At 42.4% G+C, this 24,724-nt stretch overlaps 1 pseudogene; it reads right to left on the bottom strand.

Moving 5' to 3' along the window:
- Positions 1-361: 361 nt before the first annotated feature.
- On the bottom strand, positions 362-461 carry LOC144458043 (U6 spliceosomal RNA; annotated as a pseudogene).
- Between the last annotated feature and the right edge of the window lie 24,263 nt (positions 462-24,724).

Genomic DNA, 24,724 nt, shown 5'->3' with positions numbered 1-24,724 from the left:
TATTTATTTAGTGTCTACTTTGTGCCAGACACTACATAGAGTGTGGAAGATACAACAAAAAGCAAACAGGCCCTACTCGAGCTGAGATTCTAATGCTGGAGACATCATGAAAACAACTATTGGGGGCAATAGAGGAGAGAAGACACCATTAGCATTAATGGGAGGGAGGGGTCAGAAAAAGTTCCTTGTAGAGTGTAGGATTTTACCTGAAAGTTGAAGGAAGCCAGGGAAACTAGGCGAAGAAAGGGAGCATCCCAGTCATGTGGGACAGCAAACATCAAAGGCGCTGAACCAGAAGGTGGAGTGGTATATGCAAGGAATAGCCGCAAAGCCAGGGTAGTTGGAAATTCACAGTAGAGTGAAAAAATAGGAAGACTTCATGAATTTAGATGTCACCCTTGCATTGGGGCCATGCTAATCTCTGTCTCATTCCAATTTTAGTAAAGATGCTGCCACAGTGACAGGAAATAAGGTACTGAATACAAGAAAGGTTATGTATAGGCCCCCTTGGGGTAGAATGGCTTGGGTTTTTGCATTCATTCTTTGATTCATTCATTCATGCATTGGCTTTTTCATTTATTTACGTATTTATTCATTCAACAAATGTTTTATTCAATTCAATTGAATAAAGACTTATTAATCATCTACTCTGTGAATAAAACATATTTTAAAACACAATCACATAGCTTTACTTTGCTTGAGTCCACTTATTTGCCACAAGAGAGAGATTTTATTTCTTTTTTTTTTTTTGAGATGGGGAGGTTATAGGTGGAGAGTCTGGGACAGTGAGGTTAGTGATAATGATGGCAGAACAAAAAAGGAAAGAAAACAGCATCAATGAGACATTTAATAAATACATGGTAGAGAGTAGAAGAAAGTTCAGAAGGGGACACAATCAGGATAGCATTGAAACTAATACATTAAATCAATTATATATATTTTATTTTATTTTTTAGGTAATTGGGGTTAAGTGACTTGCCCAGGGTCACACAGCTAGTAAGTGTCAAGTGTTTGGTCTGAGGCCAGACTGGAACTTAAGTCCTCCTGATTTCAGGGCCAGTGCTCTATCCACTGTGCCACCTAGCTGCCCCAATTTATATATATATATATATATATATATATATATATATATATATATGTATGTATGTGTATGTGTGTATATATATGTATGTATGTATGTATGTATGTATATATAATATATGTATGTATGTGTATGTGTGTATATATATGTATGTATGTATGTATATATTTAAAGCCAAGCTACCCATAATAGAAATTCACAGTTTTCTTATGTTAGCCTATTTTTCTGTTCCTATTTTTCTATGGAAATTTTCAAGTCTGTTAATGTTTGTCAAGTTCAGAATAAGGGAAAATAAACATTTAAAAAATCACTTGCTATATGTCTAGGACTGTGCTAGGTACAGAAGCAGTATGCTGTACTGGAGATAGCACTGTCAGGTCCCACTTCTGACATAAGTTGTGTGGGCAAATCACCTAACCTCCTAGTATCCTAGGCAATGCCTTAAGACTTTAAGTTGCAGAAAAGAACCTGCCCTGTATTGTGGAGGGAGTTTCCTCACCTGAGAGTTCTTCGTATCACTGTAATCACAGACCTGATCTAGAAATTATAATAATAAAATAAATTCTCCGAGTTAGCAGTGACTCAATGAATGCCGTAGGCAGGGGTGTAACAAAGGGAAGGCATTGTCCTAATAGAATGGGGGCTGAGCCAAGATATGATTGAGTAATTAATATATCTAAGTCCTGGATCAAGAAGAGAAGCAATACCACTAAGAAGCAGAGGTAAAGACAAAGAGGAAGGCAGATCTCTGAGAGCCATAGAGAGCTTAGCAGTTACCTCAGGATGCTCTCTGGCATTGCCTAATTTATATATAACAGGTGAGAATTGAGCATTTGAATGGTATCCCCTGGTCCTTACTTCTGAGTAGGTTAAACATCAGTCTCAGCATCCTCTAGCTGCTACTGGTAGAAATAATCATGAATCCATGTTTTAAGACTCCAAGTTTCATGTACTTTCTCTTATACAACACTACTTCTGCGACCTAAATATGGTCCAATTTCAGATGTATGTGTGTGTGAGATCTCTTTAGTCTCAATTGTAAAGATTTACATTAGTCTAACTAACTTTTGATTTCTGGGGTGGGGTAACCCCTATTTATTCTGCATACTCTCTGCTATAAGTATACCTTCCAGTTAGGTAGTTGATGACTGAAGGCTAAAAATAAATGAGAAGATAATTGGCATTATTAGTATTAAGCCCAAACAATGATACTCTTTGTTCATCTGCAAAATTCAATGAATGAATGGAGTATTTATTAATTAAATAAATGAATGGAGTATACATCACTGAGAGATGTCATGCTACACACAGACAATATGTTCTAGGGGGCTAGAGTGAAGAAATGGGCTACAGAAAAGAGTGGAGAAGTATTACTTAGGACCTAGAGTTTCCAGGTGACATTTCTTCACTGAAGCAGACCTCTCTGAGGTCTTTGTAGGAAGAGATGCCAGTCCCAGCTTATAGCCTAATTTTCTTTTATTACACTCTCCCATTCCTAACTTCTCTTGAGCAAAACTTTTTTTGCTGGAATAGAGAGGGCCCAAATTTGGTTGGTTTGCACGCTAAGATATGGCAGACATAGAGACCAGACAGATAAGGGACATGGGACTGATGACCTTTGGCAACAATTCATGGAGAGTTTATTTTAATGACATGGTTTCATTTTCATAAATGTTTGTGTACATGTGGGTAAAGATGGAGGAAATGGGCTCTTAAGGCTTGTTGAATGTTCTTTTCCACCTCACCTAAAGCAATATCCCATTGGTTTATGGGCCCCATATTGGCAGTCACACAGCACGATGAATTGTAGTTTCTTTGAATGTTCTCAAGCTCTGCTGTTGGTCCTGTACTCTGGTGAAAGGGGCAGCATGGCACAGGAGAAATAGTGTGGTACAATGGGCAGAGCCCTTTCTGGATTTAAATCCCAGTGCTAAAGCTCTCTGATTCTTGGATCATAGGCAAATCCCTTATACTTTCTGAATCTCAGTTTCTTTGTCTGTAAAATGAGGGGTCAGACCAGGTGGCATCTCAGGTTTCTTCCAACTCCAGATATTGTTATCGTACAGTTGTTTCAGTCATTTCTGACTCTTTGTGACCCATTAGGGTTTTCTTAGCAAAGATACTGGAGTGGCTTGCCGTTTCCTTCTCCAGCTCATTTTACAGATGAGGAAACTGAGGAAAATGGGATGAAGCGACTTGCCCAGGATCATACAGCCAATAAGTGTCTGTGGCCAAGTTTGAACTCAGGAAGATGAGTCTTCCTGACTTCAGGCTAGGCAAGCTATGCACTGTGCCACCTAGCTGCCCAACTCTAGATATATAATACTTTGATGCTCCTATAGGGCAACAGACCATCTGTGAATATTGTTAAAAACATGCTCCTTACACATGCTGCTCCATCTCGAATTTCCATGTCATTACACTAGCTTTCTCCCATGCTGGGGATATTCTTCCTTCTCAGCTGAGCCTCTTTTAGAAGCTCTCAGCAACCTTGCGGCTCAGCTGGGATGCTACCTTCTGCCAGAGACCTTTTCAGCTGCTAGTGCTTTCTCTTCTATGGTTACTGTCCATCTACTCTATACGTATTTTTTTATACTTACATGTGGTCATGTCTCCCTCGTTAGAATGTTAGCCCCTTGAGGGCAGGGGCAGTTTTCACTTCTTCTATGCGTCCCCAGCTCTCATCACAGGGCCTGGCACATAGTAAGTGTTCAATAAATGCTTGTTGCTTGATAGGTGTATATGGTAGCTTAGCTTCCATTCCTGTTTTCCCTGGGGGAAAAATGCCTTTCTTTAAACATCAGCTGTAGACTACAGTGGTTGCTATGGGGAAATCAGTGAGGTTCCCTGGTGTGATAAACACTATACTCCGTTCTAGGTGAAGAAATAGTCTTTTGAACCATTTTAAAGTTATTAAAGGTTATAAAAGCCTCCCTCCTGCTTCCCTGCTTCCTTTTACAATGTTCAGGCTAGAAGGTGTCATGGATCAGCCGGGCAGGAAGGCCTTGCTTTCAGAAACAAGGAGCCTGTGGACTCTCCAGCCCGGAGGGCTGTTTTCCTCCCTTCCCCCAGCTTCTCAGGGGATGATAATGAGCTCCTGGAACTCCGTGGTAGAGTGTGGAGAAGCCCCGACTCAGCGAAAGACTGGGGGAAATATGTGGAGTCAGGTTCTCAGTAACAAACAAATTAGTGAGAATGAGGAGAGTTACCAGGTAGCTATGTCATTAACCCCAAACCATGTTGGTTTTTAATGAACCAGTTAATGAACCTCTCCGTTACAAAAAGAGGGTGCAGGAAAAGTGAGGTTGTGCTTACAAACCTGACAGAAAGGCTCTGGGTAGTAAAAAGAAATAAAATAATTCTTTTTCTCTGTGACATAACTGTATGGGAAAGAGCCCTGAGTTTGGAATTTAGAGATCTAAGTCTGAATCCTTGATCTCTCACTAGTTTCCTAGGTGATTTCAGGCAGGTCACAACCTCTCTGTGCCTCAGTTTCCTCATCAGTAAAAAAGAGGAGTCATCATTAGATGACTTCCTTCCAGCTGTAGAACCATTCATTATGTACCAGCCAGGTTGTATCAAGATTTTTTTTCTTTAGAAATCTGAAAGGTTATTTGGTAGAAGTTATTTCATTAAATCCATCATGTTGCATTTTAATAAACCAATTAGCGAACCTTTCCATTATATATGCTCTGTAAAGTTCCAGAGGACAGAAAACTGGAAATCAACTAATCAGTCAACACACGTTCACTAAGCACCTACTAAGTGCCAGGCACCTGGGATACAAAGACAAAAGTGAAAGTGAAACAGTCCTTGCCCTCAAGGAGTTTACATTCTAATGGGGGGGGACCACAAAATCATATATAGGTACACACAAAATGGATACATTATAGCTTTAGAAATGTTTTAGTAAGGCAGATTTCAGGTCAACATGAGAAAGAACTTTCTTTTTTTCCAACATTTCTCTTTCTTTCTTTATAAAAGGGTTCTAATTTTTTCTTTCTTTTTCTCTTTCAGAGTTGTTATTGTTCAGTCATTTCAGTCATGTCTGACTCTTTGTAACCCCATTCGAGGTTTTCTTGGCAAAGATAGTGGAGCGGTTTGCTGTTTCCTTCTCCAGTTAATTTTACAGATGAGGAAATTGAGGCAAACAAGGTTGAGTGATCATACAGCTGGCAAATGTCTGAAGCCAGATTCGAGCTCATGAAGTTGAGTCTTCCTGATTCCAGGCCTGTCACTGTATCCACTTTGCCTTTTCCAACAATGGAATTGGCTACCTCCTGAGGGAGTGAGCTCTCTTACCAGCTTGTACTTCTTTTCCATGCTTCTTCATCCTAGAAAATCACCCCAACCCTGGAATTCACACTTGGAAAATACCCTCTGCTGCTAACCCCTTGGCTCCTCCAAGAACTTCCAGTTAAGGAGGGAGCCCAGGACAGCCAGGTCTTCATTTCTCATCAGGATGCACTCCACATTGCTACTATACCCTTGGTTGAATATCTTCATCTCCACCCTCTCCCCTCTTCTCACTACTCCCTTTGTAACTTCTGTGTGTGTGTGTATGTGTATGTGTATGTGCTCACGCACACAGATTTTTTGCTATTATACGGAATGTGAGCACCTTGAGGATAGGGACCATTCTTTCCTTTTGCTTATATTGCATACGTGCTCTCAGAGTTTAGCAGAACGCCTGCTAAAGAGCAATAGCTGAATTAATGCTTGTTGACTGGTGACTATTACTGGAAATATTTGAGCAAAGGTTGAATGACCCAAGGGATATTATAAAGCAGATTCCTCAATTGAGTGAGTTTGGACTGCCTGATCTCTGCAAGCCCTTCCAAATCTGATGAGTCTGGGTTTTGTTTTGTTTCGTTTTTCTTACTCCAGGAGTCAATGTTTTGGAGCACTGTGTTTAGACCCAGTGTTTATGGATCAGGGTCAACAAGTGCCCACTGTAGGACAAGAGTTGTGGCCCTTGGTTCAGGTATTGTTTTATGTATGTTCTAGAAAGTAGATGCAGCTCGGTGACCTAGTGAATAGAGTTTGAGACTTGGAGTCAGGAAAGATCCGGTTTCAGATCCTGCCTAAAACTCTTACTAGCGGGATGATCATAGGTGGATCACTTCACCTCTCAGGCTCACTTCCCTCAACTACAAAATGGAGAGAATGTTGTGTTTTGCAAACCTTAAAACGGTTTAAACTTAAAGCAGGTAACCCTTTGGATTCAGACAAATTCCCTTTGGATTAGGTCAAAAGTCAGCACTTGAGGACCTAGAGGGCCACATGTGGCCTCGAGGCTGTAGATTCCCCATCCCTGGAGCTGGCAAGAGTCTTAGTATCCATCCAGTTTAAGCCCTTCATTTCGCAGATGGGGAACATGAGACTTCAATGGAAAATGACGCTGTTGCAAGGACTGAGGCCTAGGAAGTTAAGACACTTGGTCAAGGTCACGTAGGTACTATTTGTGATTTGAACCCAAGTCCTCTGGCTCCAGATGTAGGGCTGCTTTCACCCCTTACTTGCTGTCCATCTTGTTTGTTTTAAAGATGAGGAAGTTCCATTCAGAGGGACAAATGGAATTGTTTAACAGTATCCGCTGAGTGAGAAGCAAAGGCGTCCTTCCTCTCAGTCTGGTGCACTGCCTACCCTACCACACTGTCTCTTGGATTAAAGAATGTCATGCTCTCAGCAGGGACTGCTCGGTAACCCTGCCTGCCAGAGGTTGTCCCTGGGGCAGAGGATGCTAATCACCACTTGGCTCTTTGGTTCCAGGGGTGGGGCTTAATTTTCAGAGCTGAATGCATATGGAAATTTATTTTTTCCAGCTCCAATCAGCACTTCTGTAATGTCTGTCATGAAAGCCTTGTACATTTTCACAGGTTAATAAAAATTAATAATAGTCAATAATTTGGCGCCATGTTTCACCCTGCATGTTCCTCCCTGGGAGGTCAAAGTGTTCTTGAGGCCATGCTTCCCTTGCAAGAAGGACCTGCCGCTTGGTTAACCAACCCCTTTCACGGCGGAAGGCATGGGCTCCGCCATCTCTTTTACTGAAGGCCTGTCCAATGACTGGGGTGGGAATTAGAAGTTGGCTCTCATTTCATCTCTAGTTTAAGGGGGAGGGGGGCTTTCATGCTCTGTGGCTCAGAGCTAGAGATGCGCCAGGGGACCTGACTCTGCTGACACAGGGAACATTTAATGGCTGGCTTGCTATTGTTATCTTATATGACTTTTTTTGCAGTGTTAGCTTTAAATGAAGGGCTGGGGAATGGACTGGACCTTGTGGACCTCATGCCTGGTGGCTCATGTAATTGGTAAACCCTCTCAGGGAACCCAGGCTGGTGCTCCAGAAGGGCTTGTCCAATTTGGGATAATGTCTGTATCATCTTCAAGCACTCAATTACGTGTGTGTGTGTGTGTGTGTGTGTGTGTGTGTGTGTGTTTTCCTTTCCAAACCACTAATTTTTACTCTTTGAGGCAACATGAGTGATGACTGAGATTTATTTTTAGCTTTCTAAATGTGAACATTACTTTTTGGGTATCGGCTGATTATATCCTCTGTCTCTCTCTGCTTCCAAGATGGGTTAGGCAATGCAGCTTGAAAGGCAGTATAGTATAATGGATAGGTCACTGGAGGAAGATTTAGTCTCAAATCCCAGCTCTGATGTTTATTAGCCATGTGACCAGGGGTGAGGAACTTAACCTGTCTATGCCTCAGTTCCACCATTTGTCAAAAGAGGCGATTGGATCCCTCCTAGTCGTGAAAACTATGATCTTAAAAGTTTCTTCTGACTAGAAACTTCTATTAAAAGAATGTTTTCCTAGTCTCCCTTCTTTCCTCTTATCTATCTCTCCCCTTCACCACCCAGTGCTATTGATTTTACTGATATTACATCTCTCAAATTCATTGGTCTCCTTCTTTCCAACCACGTGGCCACCACCCTGGTTGAGGCTTGCATCATTTTTTGCCTGGAATACTTGAACGGCCTCTTATCCCATGTCTAAACATTCTAAGCAGTGCTTGACAAAGTGATTTTCACAAGTCATCGGTCTGCCAGTGTTTCCAAGACTGAAACTGGAATTTCTGTTATACAGGGCAAAGCTATGAGGTGAGAGAGAGGACACGGGGGAAGAGACCATTGTAGAGACTGGTAATTAGAGGAAGGCTTCTCAATCATACTAGGACCTCTTCTTGCTTGGGGCAAATGCAATTGGTGTGACGTATGACAAGAAAGGGTGTAGTGTTGGGAGATGGGGAGATCCATTCTCTAGAGAGAGGCTCTGTGTCCAGAGAATCATGATGGTCTGGGGGCAGTCATGTCTTGTGCAGGCATGGGCTATTGTGAGATAGTTGGGAGTGAGGTACGGAATGGAAACCTCTGTGCAGAACAATCCCCTCCCTTCCCCCTGACTTTGATGCCAACATCCTAAGAACAAAGTCGCTTCCTTTGTTGTTATGGTTCTGAGCCAGGATTGGGGAGCAGGCTTTAAACCAGGCCAGTCCCAAAGGAACTACAATACATAGAAAGGATCCAGGTCAGGAGCTCAGGCCTGGGCAAACAACATAAGGACCCTGTTATTGGGTATGGCGTGCAATTCAGGAACCTCATCACTGGAAAATTAGAAGCGACCCCCATTAGTAGAACTATGGCACAAAGACACGACAGAATTTGCGGACAGGTTGTTGTTGCATTCTAAGGCTCCTCATATTCTCTATGCCTGGCGCCACAATTGGAGATGTTAACATAGTTGCTCTCCCTTGCATAACACTTGTATCAAAAGCCTCTTCTAGGGAGGATTTGGAGACTGTTACTGTCTCTTTAAGTTTGTAGAAATCAGGAGTTACAGTTGTAGCTATGTTTCTGCTTCCTTTTGTGTTGTCTTCTCTCATTCCATTAGAAGCTCCTTGAGGGCAGGGATGGTCTTTCTTTTTCACGTTTGTAGACCCAGCACTGGTCATAGTGCCTGGTCTGTGGTAGGTGCTTAATAAATTTTTATCCACTGACTATCTAAGGGAGAGCATGTGCTTTGGTCAATGGGAATCTGTGAAATAAACTAGGGAGAAGACAAAGAAACAGGGTGGAGAGAATCTTTTTTCTTGTTGGAATTGCCAACTGTTATACGATAGAAGAATCTAACATTTTATGATGAGTGGATGTGGAACTAGACTGGAGAGAAGATGAAGGCCTCGTTGTTGAGGGAGCGGCTTTAATCTTTAACTTTCAAAGAAAATGAAGAGAATTCTGGTGAAGAGATTTCACTGATGACTCTGAATGGACTAAAGGTTGGGGATGCCATTCTCAGAAGTTAAAGAGAAGTCATCTGCCAGTACACTGAGGGTTTTCAGTTGTGCTCATTCTCATGGCTTAAATGTGGTAAATAATTATCCTTCTCTCTGTTTTATTACTGATTTCATTGTCAATGAATTACATAGTTAGGAATCTTAACATTTATTTAATACCAAGAGATGAAGGGATTTAGTAGAGGGAATAGTTTTGGGTCACTAAATAAGTAATAAATAAGTAAATTAAGTAATAATTCTGGGTCACTAAAATACATTGAATTAAAATGACTAAAATATGTTTATGAAATGAATGATATTTGATGACCTGTGGTAGCTTGGAGCTCGGTTAATGGATATGTTAAAATTTTAGTAATTGATGAAGAAATACGCAAAGATATACTTGTATTACCCTAGAGACAGAGATAAGAAGCTTAAACGCAGAAACAATTCAAGGGACAGGTAGACGCCTCACCTAGAAGCGAGGTTAGTGAGCCCATGCAATACACCATAAGTGTTGCTCTCCCTAACTTTGTGACAATGGGGTATGCAGCATGGGCCGGCGGAAAGAGAACTCTGGGGTAGGATCATCAGTCTATAGCTAGAATATGTTTTAGAAGCCATTGAGTCCAATGCCTTCTTTTTATAGATGAGGAAATGCTGGCCCAGAGAGGTTAAGTGGCTAATTCCATGTCATGGGGCTCAGGTAGCATGATCCAAAGTGAACAGCAAAGTTTAGTGCTCTTTCTACTATACCAGAAAATTTGAATTTCAAGCCTACCTCTGAGGCTTCCTGGCCATGTGACTGAGGGAAAGTCACCTGACCTGTCTGAGCCTCAGTGTCTTTGCCTACAATAATAATCACGATAATTGTTGTCATTGTTGTCATTGGTATTTGGGGCCTGTGATTTGTTGATGCAGGGGACTCCACATATGGAAAATCTTTTCACTGGCAGAGATTGGTAATTAATAACGTAACAAGGTTTTCAGTTGTTGTCTGGATCATGAGAGATCTAGTCCATTCAGGAAATAGAAGCTGAACACAGGTCTTGCTGGCTGAGGTCAGCCTTTTTTCCAATATGGCAGCTACCTTGCTCTTTCAAAAATGGGGATAATAATACTTACCTGACCTATCTAGCAGGCTCCAGAGTATTGGTGAAATGGATGGCTAATGCCCTGGGGAAGAGAGGACATTTATTTATCAGTGGTACCTGGGCACTGACAAAAACAAACAAGCTAGTATGGCTGAATATTAGATAAAGGTTAAGCATTGGATAAGGAATGAAAAGACTCATGTTCAAATTCTGCCTTTGGTATGTATTACCTATATGCCCTTGGACAACCCATTTAACTTCTCTCAGTCTTAACTTCCTCATCTGTAAAATGGGCAGATTGGATGGACTCCATGACCTTGGAGGAACCTTCTAATTCTAGATCTATGATGCTATCAATTAAAGTTCCTCCTATGCCAGGAGTTTTTGTTCCAGCACCCCTGTTAGTGGAGCAGACAGCTTCCTTCTCAGGTGCCAGAGCAGGAGCCTTGTGACATAGTCTGCCTTCTCTAAGACATGGAAGAAGCTGAGGCAAGCGGTGAAGCTTGGATGAATGTCTCCATGTTTTCTTGTTGTTCAATTGTTTCAGTCATGTCTGACTCTTCATGCCCCATTTGGGGTTTTCTTAGTAAAGATACTGGAGTGGTTGGTCATATTCCTTCTCCAGCTCATTTTACAGATGTGGAAACTGAGGCAAACAAGGTTAAGTAATTTGCCTAGGGTCACACAACTAGTATGTTTCTGAGGCTGGATTTGAACTCATCTTCCTGACTTGAGGCTTGGTTCTCTATCCACTGTGCCATCTAGCTGCCTTCATGTTACGTGTTCCCATAATTGGGCCATTGATTGAGAAAATGAGTCTTGTTACTTGACTGTTGGCACCAAATATAATGAAAAAAAATGTAGAGAATCTTTTTACAGTCAGAACATGAGCAGCTCGACCTCATCTGTGTCTAATCATTGGGCTTCTTTCTTGGCATTGTTAATGGTTATTAAAAATGTGCAGAAAGGATCAATCTTCTTCGGGTGAACGCAAATTATTCAGGAGTGATGCCAACCATATAATATATATTTTCAGGATAAAGGAGGAGAATCTGCAACCTAGGATCATGGATTTCAAGCTAGGAGGGATTGTGGTAGCAATCTAGTCCAACACTTCTATTTCATAGGTCAGGAAACTGGAGCCAGAGAGGGACTGCTTGTTTCCTGCACTCTATGGTCCAACCAGACTGGCCTTCTTCCTCAGATCCAGCATTTCATCTCCCATCTCTGGTGCTCCCCCATTCCTCCTCATCTCCATCTCAAAGAGTCCCTTGATATCTTTAGACCCACCTTGTGTCATCTTCTACCTGAAATCTTTTGTTATAGCCCCAGCTGCTGGCAATCTCTCTCCTTAACCTACTATTTATTCATTCATTCATTCATTCATTCATTCGTTTGTTTCTTTGTTTATTCATTTACTTATTAGCATTTTTCCATACACACTTTTGTGTAGACATAGGATCATAGATCTAGGGCTGGAAGAGACCTCTGAGGTCATGTAGTCAAACTGCCTTATTTTACAGATAAGGAAATTGAGGCCTAGATAGAGTGACTTGCCCAAGGTCACTCAAGTACTATGTATCAGAGGCAGGATTTGAAATCAGGTCTTGTGACTTCATAGCCAGTGTTCTTTCTCCTGTGCCAAAGAGATTGTTCCCTCTGATAGAATTTCTTTTTATTTTTTCATTTATTTTCCTTTTTCTTTTTTAATCTTTGTAACCACAGCACTTAGCACCAGTACCAGGAACATAACAGGCAATCACTAAATGTCGCTTGATTTATTGAGCTGGTTGATTTATAATTCTAAATTACCATTAGCCTGCATAATCAATTAGTATATAATGTAGTTGCTTATGTATATGTGTGTGTATATATATATATATACATGTACATATATACATATACATATGTATACATATACATATACACATACACATACATATACATATACACACACACACACACACACACACACACACACACACACACACATATATATATATATATATATATATATATATATATATATATATATATATACCATATTCCCCTCTCTTCCAATACACTATAAACATTTTGAAGACAAGGGGGCAAGGTAGCATGTTATGGAGGAAAGAGCTCTGAATTCAGAGTGAGAAAATCTGGGTCATCTAATTTTAAATCCAGATTCAGGTGCTTCCTAGCTACATGACTTTAACTCTTCAGGCCTCAGTTTCCTCATCTGCAAAATAAAGGGATTGGACTAGATCAGAGGTGTCAAATATGGCTCACAACACTGCCAAATGTGGGGCCAGATTAAAACGTAATTGGAAAATATTTATCAAAATAAATAAAAATACAATAAAACATAGATAATGTTAATATGGGATTTTTCTAAGTCAACATGTGGCCTGAAGGCATCTTTATCCCAATTTTATTTGAGTTGGACATCCCTGGATTAGGTGACCTCTGAGGGCCCTTCCAGAACTCAACCTATGATCTGTGACATTCTTTCTTTCTTTCTTTCTTTCTTTCTTTCTTTCTTTCTTTCTTTCTTTCTTTCTTTCTTTCTTTCTTTCTTTCTTTCTTTCTTTCTCTCTCTCTCTCTCTCTCTCTCTCTCTCTCTCTCTCTCTCTCTCTCTCTCCTCTCTCTCTCTCTCTCCTCTCTCTCTCTCTCTCTCTCTCTCTCTCTCTCTCCCTCCCTCCCTCTCTCTCTCTCTCTCTCTCTCTCTCTCTCTCTCTCTCTCTCTCTCTCTCTCTTCCTTCCTTCCTTCCTTTCCTTCTTTCTTTTCATATCCCCAACACCTAGTATAGTATCTTATATGTAGTTGGGGCTTGATAAATATTTGTTCAATTGAATTGAAATTGATCTGGGGAAGAAGGAATGTCTGCTTCTCTCTATTCTCCCTTCCTGCTGCCTGTAACTGCCTCATTCCCTACATTCTCTACTTCTGTTTCACCATCCAAGATGGAAGGCAGGTCAGGAGAATTCATAGAAATCATAGACCTTGGCTCTAGAAAGGTCTTCCAAATGGGCTCTGTGTCACTTTCTTCAGACAGTCAGGATGTTGTTACTATCCCCATCTTTGGACTATAGTAACTGAGGGAGTAGGAGTTTAAGTGACTTGGACTCATCAGGTAGGATGGGGTAGGGGTGGGTAGATGAGAGAGGGATGTGCTGGGGTTAAACCTGCTTCCCCTCAAAACATTGTTTATAGCATCATAAGATAATATATTTCCAAATAGAAGGAGGTTTAGGGTCCATGTAGCCCAGCCTCCTCATTATACAGATGAAGAGACTGAGGCCAAGAGAAGTGACTCAGTCCATTAGACTATGCTCTCTTCATTGCACTATGGTGGCTTATATCATCAAATCAAAGCTCCTCATTTTGTGAAGGAGGAAACTGAGGTCCATAGACATAAAGTGAGTTGCCCAAGGTTGCACAGGTAGTAACAGAAGCCGAATTGAAACTCAGGCTATTTTATCTTAACATACTTTGTTCTTATTTTTCATTTGGTCTATATGCACAGTCAGTATGGCTAGAAAAGTGTCCTCAGAACCAGGAAGACCTGCATTCAAATCTGGTTTCTGACACAAACTGGCTGTGTGACCCAGGACAGTTTATTTACCTTCTCAGTGCTCTAGATAACTCCCTGAAGCTATAATTGGAAGAAAAGGTGCCCAAAAACTGCATTGGGAGAGGAAGTTTTTTGATGGGAGTTCCTTCTATTAAACCACAATTCTAGACCTTATTTATTTGTATTATAGGTACTTAAATATATGAATGTGTTGTGTCCCATGAGAGAATGCAAATTCCTTGAAAGTAAGGATTATTTCATTTCTTGGATTTGTATCCCCTGGGCCTAGAACCTATCTTGTTGTTGTTCAATCATACCCAACTCTATGTAACTCCGTGGACTTTTATCCATGAGGTTTTCTTTGCAATGATACGAGGGTAGTTTGCCATTTCCTTCTCCAATGTGTCCCCATTTTACAGATGAGGAACTGAGGCAAATAGGGGTTAAGTGACTTACCTGGGTCACACAGCTAGTAAATATCTGATGCTGGATTTGAACCCAGATCTTCCTGATTGCAGGCCCTGTGCCCACCCAGCTGCCCACCTGGGACATAGTAGATAACTTAATATTGACTAATTGATTGTCTCCAGAGTCAGTATTCTTTCCACTGTATCATTGCCTCATGCTCAATGACTTTGGGAATTGTCTGCCGTTACCACATTAGCTAAGTCCATTTTCCTTTTTTTCGATTAAGATGAATCTGATGATCAAAATTTGATTGACTTCTCCATAAGGCACAGTGATTGGCATGACTGGAAATGTTTAATCAGAAGCTGCTTAGTGATACTGGGGAGGGGAATTCCTGTATTGGATCATGAACTTAGGCAAGTGGAAAGACCACTGGTCTTTGAGCTGAATGACCTGTGTTTGAATCCCAGGTCTATGACTTATTGCTTGTTTGACCTTGGACAAGTTACTTAACCTCATTGGGACGAGATTTCCTGATCAACTTAATTAAGGAGTTGGAGTAGAGTGAGGATTCTTAACCTGAGGTCTGGGAACCTTTGAAATATTTTGATCTCTGTATTTCAATAGAATTTGGGGTTTTTTTTGTAATGTTATGCATTTTATCTCATGCATTTAAAAGGCTTTCTGAGAAGGGGTCCATAGTCTTCAGCAGATTGCTGGAGGGGTTCATGACACACAAAAAGGTGAGAACCACAGGACCTGGGTGATCTCTGAGGTCCTTTCCAGCTTTAATATGCTATTCCAGCTCTCCCCTTCCAGCTCTGAAATTTTATGATTCAATTAAGTTGGTTGAATTTTATCATCTGTAAAGAGAAGGGCTTAGAATTAATTACCACTAAGGTCTCTCCCATTCACAGTCTATAAATCAATATTTATTAAGTATCTACTATGTGCCAGGCACTGTGCTAAGCACTGAGGATACAAAAAGGGGCAAAAGTTAGTCCCTGCCCTCAAGAAGCTTCCAGTCGAATGAGACAGAATCTAAAAGGCTGGGGTTGTTCCTAGTCATTATCGTTTGTCTCTCTAATCACCACTGGGCCAGTTGGAGCAGAGACAGAAGAAACAAAGAAAGAGTCTTTGCCCTAAAAGTTTTTTTTTAAACTATTTTTAGGTGATGGATAGAAAGGACTCCTTTGGTTGGAGGTGGGGAAGAGAAGGGTCCTTATTTTATTCCCTGCCCCCTTTCCCTATCAGAACAGCTGGAAGTGAGCCAGGCACAGCAGGGTGGGTGGGAGGAGAGCCAAGAACACTTACTTACCAAGGAATGGCAAAGGCAAACGTAGCTCCCCACAGTCCTATCCCTCTCCAGCTTGTCTAGGTCTTAGAAAAGGCAGCTGAGCCTCATTAGCCAGCCAGCCAAGCAGGGCCGGGAGCCTCCGGATACACTAATGAGCCAATTAAAGGAAGTTTACAAGGGAGCTTGGTCAAAAGTGGGGAGAGGGAAGGAAGGTGGGAGGACAACTGAGTGTCTTTTTTGAGGAGGGGGAGTAGGGCAGGCTGGAAACTCAGCTGTCGAGGCAGAGCTTAGCCTCTGATCTGGCCTAGGTGTTCAGCTCAGATGTGGATAATCAGATTCGGACTTTCAAATCCGGCTGAAGATTAGGGAGAGCTAAGACTTCAAATTTGTGTCTTCAATTTAACCACTGAAGAGGCTTTCCCTCTCTTTTATCCATGTGTGGAGTGAGAGGCAAGTAATATAGCATCACAGGAAGAGGAAAGGGGCATTGGGATGCCAGATCTGCCCTTTACACCTCTGAACTATGGGCAAGCTTCATCCCTCTCTTCACCTCACCTATAAAATGAGCTTTGGGCATAATGGCCTCACTCTAGATCAGGGGTTCTTCACCAGGTCTGTGAAGAGATTTTGGTGTGTCCACGAACTTGGAAAGGAACACACACATATAATCATCTCTATAGACATACATGCATACGCAAGCATAATATATATTTATGCACATATTATATATAACATATGCATAGATACATATTTTATTAACCTCTAATTAGGATTTAGTGTTTCCATTAATTATGAATTTAGACAAAAAATAAACATTTTTCAGAAGGGGATCATAGGATTCAGACAAGTGCCAAAGGGAGCCATGATACCAAAAAAGTTAATAATATCTCCTCTTTGAGAGCCCAGAATTCATATTCCACGTCTTTGAGGAAGAGAGGAGAGGATGGGGGTGGGGTTTGGGTTTGGGGGTAGTGGAGGGAGCCTGGAAGGAATCTTGGAAGAAAGATTGGATAGATTTCAGAATCTCTCATCTCTTTCAAATAAGACATTTGATAGGAAGCAAGAAGGAGGGGCAAGGAGGAAGACTCGGGGTAGGAATCAGGAGAGACTTAGTAGTGGCTCTAAATCATGTCAGTGCATGGCTTTATCCCTGCAGGCTTCCACTGCCTGCCCTGTCCAAGGAAGGCATCTGATGAGCAGGTCCCTTTAGACAACTCTGACATTCTAGGATTCTTTCTCAATTTAGCTTTTGGGATCTTTCCTAAGCAAGTTATGATCATTTCCCTTCCCTTCCTCTCTCCTCCTCTCTTCCCTCTTCCTCCCCCTCTTCCCCCCCTCCTCCTCTTCCTCCCTTCTCCCATCCCCTCCCTTCCCTTCTCATCCCCTCTCCTCCCTTCCCCACTCTTTTCCCCTCCTCTGTCCCTCCCTTCCTCCCTCCCTCTCTTCTCCCCTCCCCTCCCCAGTCTTTCCTCCTCCTCTCCTCCCTTTCCCCTTTTCCCCCCTTCTCCTCTCCCTTCCCCTCTCCTCCCCCTCCTCCCCCCTTTTCCCCTCTCCTCTCTTCTCCTCTCCTCCTCTCTCCTCTCCTCTTCTCCCCAGCTTTAGTTTAGTACGATGGCTGGCACGTAGTAAGAACATGATTACCTTACCCTCTCTCTGACTCCATGACCAGCTCTCCATCCACTCTTCTAGCTGCCTCTCCTTGAGTTTTAGACCCAGAAGGTTAGAGCTGAAAAGCACCTCAGAGGCCCACCTTTTCATCCTCTCCCCCAACCCAGGCTCAGAGGAGGAAGTGATCTTCAGATAGTTCCACAGCTAACTGGCCAAGCAGGGGCCAGTTCACCTAGGTCTTGTCATCAGTCCAGAGCTCCTTCCTCTTCTTCATGTTGCCTTCTGAAGATAAGGAGGACATTAACAAAGAGTCTTGGACTAAGTGACAGAAATTCAGGGCACCAGTAGAATTCAGGCACAACATGAAGACCATTCTTGACTTGAACATCTGGATCTTTTGATAACTATCTCCATAAAGTAAGGAGTCTCTCTGCGTGAATTCGTGTTTCATTAACCTCATGCAGCTTGACTTCCAGCCATGGCCAAAGAAGGACTGTGGCGTCTTCTGATGAGGGAAGGCACAGATCTGTAAATTCACCATCTCCTGGAGGCTGGTAGATGAATTAGTATCAATTTGCAAGACAGGTGCTACAGCAGGGAAGCTTCATGCCCTGGGCTTTTTCTGGAGCCGAATAGAGTCTATTTAGGAAGCCCAGTTTGGCCACGAGGTTGGGGTATTTAAGCAAAGGTCAAGACCACCCTGGCAAATGAGTGCCCCGAAGACCCCGGTTAAGTTGGCTTCTGAGGTAAGTAATTAAAGCCTGAGCTCACTTGATTCTCTATTTCAAAGGTATCAAACACTCTCAAGTGTGACCCAAACCAGATGAAAATGTCATTTCTATCAGATTTTAATGTGTTGATGTATTAATGAGAAAAGAAATATATAAACTGGTTTGGTTTTCATGATCAAGACCCGGCCCACAGGGACCCTCATATACAGGTGAGTGGTCCCCATTTCAATTTGGGTTTGATTCTCATGTCTATACTATCTCTTTAACTGGTGGACCTGGCTGAAGGGCAGTAGCATCAGTGGGACTGGAGCCCCCTTGATACAGAGCTAACTAGGATGAGACTAGGGTATAGCCAGCATGGGTATGCAGTCTATATCCAGGCTAAGGTCTATGATAAGGGTGTTAACATAGGATCCATGTCCATATGTAGATTTTAGGGAATCTGTGAAGTGGGATGGGAAAAATATCACCTCTTTATTTTCACTAGCTGAAATGTGGCATTTCTTTCAACTTGTTATGCAGTCGTGTCTGAGTCTTTGTGATCCTATTTGGGGTTTTCTTGGCACAGATATTGGAGTGGTTTGCCATTTCCTTCTCCAGGTCATTTGATAGATGAGGAAACTGAGGCAAACAGGGTTGAGTGACTTGCCCAGGACCACATAGCTCCAGGCCTAGCACTCTATGCACTATGGTGCCCCCTTGCTGCCCCTTCCTTCAACCAGTGATGTCACTGGTTATGTATTATCTCATTTTATCCTCCCTGTGAAGTGGGTGCCTTTATCATCCTGAGACTGAAGCGGGCTAAGTGTCTTTTCCAAGCAAGGTCACACAGACAGCAAGTGTCTGAGAAAGAATTTGAACACAGTTCTTCTTGACTCCAAATTCAACACACTAGCCACTAAACCATTTAGCTGCCAATAACATACTTGTGGTCACTACGTATGTAGCCCCAGCATCTCTCTTGAGCGCCAGTGCCACATCATTATTTACCTGCTGGACCCATCCACATTCTGGTGTCCCATAGACATCTCATGATCAGCATCTCCATCCTGGAATTCCTTTTCTTTCCCTCCCAACCCTTCTCTCTTCTGAACTTTCCTATTATGGTTGAGGATATATCCATCCTCCCAGTTACTTGTGCTTGGAATCTTTTCCTCCTTAGCCCCTCACTCTCACTCACTGCAAACATTCAATCCATTGCCAAATCTTTCTTCTTTTGGCCACAGGTTGAATTCTCTCCCACCCAGGAAGCTTCTTATATCATTGTTGTGAAGGTAGAGACCAATCACAGAGCATGGAAAGTTAAGAGCCACCCCCTCCCACCCAGGTAAATGGCTAGACCTGCGAATGATCATTGATCAAATGAGATCAGATATGGAAAGTGCTTTTTGAATCCTGATTGCCATATAAGTGGGTTTTTTTGTTTGCTTGTTTTTGCTTTTTTTTTTTTATGAGGCAATCAGGATTAAGTGACTTGCCCAGGGTCACACAGCTAGTAAGCATCCAGTGTTTGGTCTGAGGCTGGATTTGAACTCAGGTACTCCTGACTCCAAGGCCAGAGTTCTATCCACTGTGCAACCTAGCTACCGCCTAAAATGTTTGCTGTTGTTCAGACAGCTACGTTATGTACTAGATAGAACACTGAGATTGGAATCAAGAAGACCTGGATCTCAGGCTATTTGACCTTTAGCAAATCACTTAACCTCAGTCTGCCTCAGTTTCCTCATTTATAAAATGGGGATAATAATAGCACCTACCTCCGAGGGTTGTTGTAAAGACCAAATGAGATATTTGTAAGGCACTTTGCAAACCTTAAACTCTATATAAATGCTAGCTGATATTACATCTGACTAGAGAGGGACAATAGATGTACCCCATGTCAACCCAGTTTCCTTATCCCTAGAAGGCGAGGATTAAATAAGATAATCCTAAGGGCCCTTCCAGCTTTAAATCCTATGATCTTTTGAGCTCTCTCTCTCCCTCTGTCTCTTTCTGTGTTTCTCTCTCTGTGTCTCTCTGTCTGTCTGTCTGTCTCTGTCTCTCTCTCTCTGCCTCTCTCTCCCTCTGCCTCTCTCTGTCTCTCTCTGTGTCTCTCTGTCTCTATCTCTCTCTGTCTGTCTCTGTCTCTGTTTATTTGTCTGTGTCTGTGTCTGTGTCTGTGTCTGTGTCTGTGTCTGTCTGTCTCTCTCTCTCTCTCTCTCTCTCTCTCTCTCTCTCTCTCTCTCTCTCTCCCTGTCCCCCTCATTTTCCAGGCTTTCTCCTATCCCAGTAGCTGCTGCAGAAGGCAGATGACATCATTGGTGGCAGCAGTTTATTCTTGCTGTCCAGAGAATGGCATCCTGCTGTGTTACAGGGGAGGGCTGTTGGAGACAAAGCGAAAGGGACAGAAAGAGGGTGGACAGTTCTGGCTGGATGAGTGGTTTGACTCTAAGGGAGCCTCCTTTAGTAACAGAGCTTCATTCCAAGTCATCTTATTATCAACAAAGGAAATGTCAACTCTCTAGGCCATTATAAATAAGGCATGTTTAACCCTGGGAGTGAATGGAAGAGGCAGAGAGGATTTCTGAGCCCCTTATCAATTAAAAACAGCTGTGTCCTCCCCACCTTCCCCATTCTCTGCTGCCCAAATGTATAACACTACATGGAGAGTGGGAGGGGGGATGTTTATCTGCTTCAGTATTTGGCACTGGGGGTACAAAAGAAAAAAAAATGTTAACAATTCCTGTCCTCAAGGAGCTTACATCCCAATGCCAGGAAATTAAATGGCTTCCTATGGGAAAGCTGGGCACTAATTATCATGGATCCTTGGAGTACTGCTGTATTTTGTGGTGCAAGGAGGCAGCCAGCTCACCATTATTGTCTGGTCATTTGTTTTTAGTCCACACTTGGGGTTTCATTAGTGAAGAGAATCCCTACCATGGAAACTCCTTGTGCAGATGCAGAGAAGCAATTAGGCTGTAACTTGGGGTCTTAGAGAGATGCCTGGGACATTGAGAGGCTCACTGACTTACCCACAGTCACAAAGCCAGTATTGTGTCAGAGGATGGATTTGAGCCCAAATTGTCAATCTAATAATTAATCAAATCAGTAAGCACTTATTACACACTTTCTGCATGTCAGCTACTTTGCTAGGCACTGGAGATATAAAGACAAAAAAGAAATGACCCCTACCCACACTCAACTTACATTCTATTACTGGAAGGGGTATTAGCAGCTAGGTGGCACAGTGGATAGAGTGCCCAGCCTGGAGTCAGATAGACTTATCTTCCTGAGTTCAAATCTGACCTCAGATACTTACTAGCTGTGTAACCCTGGGCAAGTCACTTTACCCTGCTTGCCTCAGTTTCCTCATCTCTAAAATGAGCTGGAGAAGGAAATGGCAAGGTACTTCAGTATCTTTTCTGAGAAAACCCCAGATAGGATCATAAATAATCAGACATGACTGAAAAATGACTAAACACAAAGGTAAATTATTTCCCCTTTTGGGGCCTCAGGTTCTTCTGAAGATCTGGGTTCAAATCCTGCCTCTAATACTTAATACATTTGTGCAAGTCATTTCACTTCATTGGGTCTCACTTTTCCTGTGTGTAAAATAAGGGGTTGGACTTCAGGGTGGTGAATCTGGTGAACAGAGGTGGCCCTCTAGGTCCTCAAGTGTGTCCCTTTGCCTAAATCTACACTGCAAGTTCGTGTGTGGCCTAGAGGCTGCAGGTTCCCCAGCCCAGACTAGATAGTCTCTAAGATTTATGATTCTAGCTCTTCTAGCACTGGATTTATGATTCTATCATCACATGAGGCGGGGTGGTTGAGTAGAAAGAACTCCAGTTTTAGAAAGAAAAAACAAAAAAAGAACACAGAGGTCCTGTGTTTGAATCCGATGGTTGCTATGTGACCTTGAGAAAGTAAGGACCTCTTGGGGCCTCTTTGACACTTCATAGTTATTTGACCTTGGGCAAGTCACTTAAATTCTTTGGACAGAGTTGGACCAGGTGGCAGATAGCATATCCCTCCAACTGTAAGTCTGTGATCTTACGTGAAATAAATGAGAAAGACTCGATGACCTTGAAGGTCCCTTCCAACTTTGAGTCCATGATTACTATGTGCATCGTGCATTTTTTGGGAACAAGGGGTGGATGATTAAAGCAGAAAGCATGAGATACATCCTGGAGATGTCTGATTGGGGCACGACCCCAGAGACAATGAGCCATCAACTCTAGGGCCAAGGGTAGTATGTTAGTGAAGTTCAGCTCAGAGAGCCATATATGGCTGACCCCCTTACACTCACCTATTTACGCCAGGTGGGAGAAAGGGCAGAATATCCACAATAGGCTAGATCTCTATAATTTGGGAGTGTATCCAACATGTGAGCTCGTGTACACATACACACACACGTGCACACACACACACACACACACACACACACACACATACACGTGTTGACACCAAGCACACCAAGCTTATAAATGCCTAGGATTCCAAGAGAGAAAGGAGAAACATTTTCCTTAGAGCATAGTTCCTCTCCGAAGAGTTCTAAGGTGTTAATATATTCTGTCTAACTTGTACTATAATGAGCTCAGTAGGGGAGAGAATTCCCTGTTCCTCAGCTCGGTAGTTCTCTCTCACAGGGTGATCTAATACCAGATCCCTTCAGGAGGCTCTCAGACAGCAGATGTGTCCTGGATATTTACCAACGAAGTGACAGAGTCCTCAGACCTAATACTCACTTTTCCTCACAGGTGAAGAGAAATTACATGGTATTTGTAGGCACTTCTACATCATTTGAGAGACATTGATGAATATCCTCAGGGCCATTTTATCTCAGGCTGGGGGACCATTAAAGAAACAACAACAACAACAAACCCAACAAAGGAATAAACAAAACATTCTCTCATCTTCTGTCTTTGAGCCTGCAGCCTGATCTGACTGAGACACTGAGGCTTACTCACTGGCATCCTACTGGGGCCAGCAAGTTGAGAAAGAAGCAAAGATCAGCTATTCAGAAGAACAGATAGGGAATGAGGGACACAGGTAGTTAATGCTCTCTTATTCGATTTGATTACTGTCCAGACAGCTCCCAGCCTGCTCCCCTGACCTCCTAACGAGTGCTGAATATAACCATGCTGAGCTCTTTCTTGCTCTCGGCTCTCCATTCCTGTGCCTAGCTGTCTGGACAGGGACATTACAATGGAAATACCATTGCACGGTGGCAGCATTTCTGAACTGCGGGAAAAGTAATTGGGAGAAAGCAACAGCTTTGGGATTGCAAACCTCATTCTATAAAGTGACTATAGAAATGTCCAGACAGGAACAAATCCTGAACCATCCTATTGCAGCCTCCCAAGATAAAGCATGCCTGAGGACTCCAATCATTGGCCAGTGACATTTCCCAAAGGAGGTAGACCTCTGGCTTGTCTGCCTTGGCTGATCCAGCAATAAACCAGAGAACATCAAGGCTGGAAGGGCCTTTAGGAATTTTCTGGTACAAGAGATCTTAACCTGGGATCCATATCTCTGGATCTGGTGGTAGATTTCATTGCATCTGTGAACTTGGATGGGAAAAAGAAATCAATTAACATCTTTATTTCAATATAATTTATTTTTTTTGTAATCCAACGTACTTTATTTCTTGCATTAAAAAAACATTCTGAGAAGGGGTCCCTAGTCTTCCTCATACTGCCAAAAATACTGCCATGTTGTCTGAGGAAAGAAAAAGTCTGACCTCAAAGAAGTTAAGAATTCCTAATCTGGTACAAATTCTCCATTTCAGAGACAAGAAAACAGAGGCCCAGTGAGGGGATATGACTTGGTGAAGGTCATATAACAAATTAGTAGAAAAACTGACTAGGTTCCAGGTCTCATGACACCATCCCAAACTTCTTCCACATTATTCATTATTGAGGCCTGGATTGACTCTAGACTCTTGGCTGCCATCTTGGATCTTGGCTTTTGTCTTGGGCCTGCTAACTGATGGCTTTGGTCTCCCAGTCCAGTGAATGAATGTGATTCTATTAGGTCTCCTAGTTACCATCTTTGCTTGCCTTTCCAGACACATTAAGATTCAAAGGCCACAAAATCAAAACTCAAGAACATCGAGTCCTGAGCCAAATTTTTTAGATGAGATACTGAGGCCCAGAAAGGTTCAATGATTTTCCTAAGGTCACACAGGCAGTAAGAGTCAGAAGCAGGGTTTACACTTAAATCCTCTCACTCCCAAGCTAGAGTTCTTTCCATTCTACCCTGGGTATGAGCACACTTCATTTTTGTGCCTCAGTTTTCTCATCTGTAAAATGGGGAATATCAATACCCCTAACGTTCACTTCCAAAGGCTGCTGAAATGTGATAAGATATGTAAAAATCTTTGCAAATTCTTCTATGAAATATTTCTTTTTTATGATTTTTTCTGATGACTTTCCCTCTTGGGCCTCCCCCCTTCTTGAGCCTCAGGAGATCATATAAATATAGACCTAGAACTAGAAGGAAGTCCAGAGGTCATCTAATCCAAAGCTTCTCATTTTACAGTAAACAACTGACCTTAGCAAGGCTAAGGGTCCGAGATCATATGGGTATAAGCATCAGAAGCAGGGTCTGAATGCAGGGTCTCTGACTCCAGAATTGTTCTACTTTCCATCTGACCATACTGCAGCTTATCTGGGCTCCCCCCATATC

Source organism: Phascolarctos cinereus, unplaced genomic scaffold, assembly GCF_003287225.1.
Source record: "Phascolarctos cinereus isolate Bilbo 61053 unplaced genomic scaffold, phaCin_HiC Scaffold_5;HRSCAF=322, whole genome shotgun sequence".
Classification (NCBI taxonomy): domain Eukaryota; kingdom Metazoa; phylum Chordata; class Mammalia; order Diprotodontia; family Phascolarctidae; genus Phascolarctos; species Phascolarctos cinereus.
This window is presented reverse-complemented; position numbering and strand designations above follow the sequence as displayed.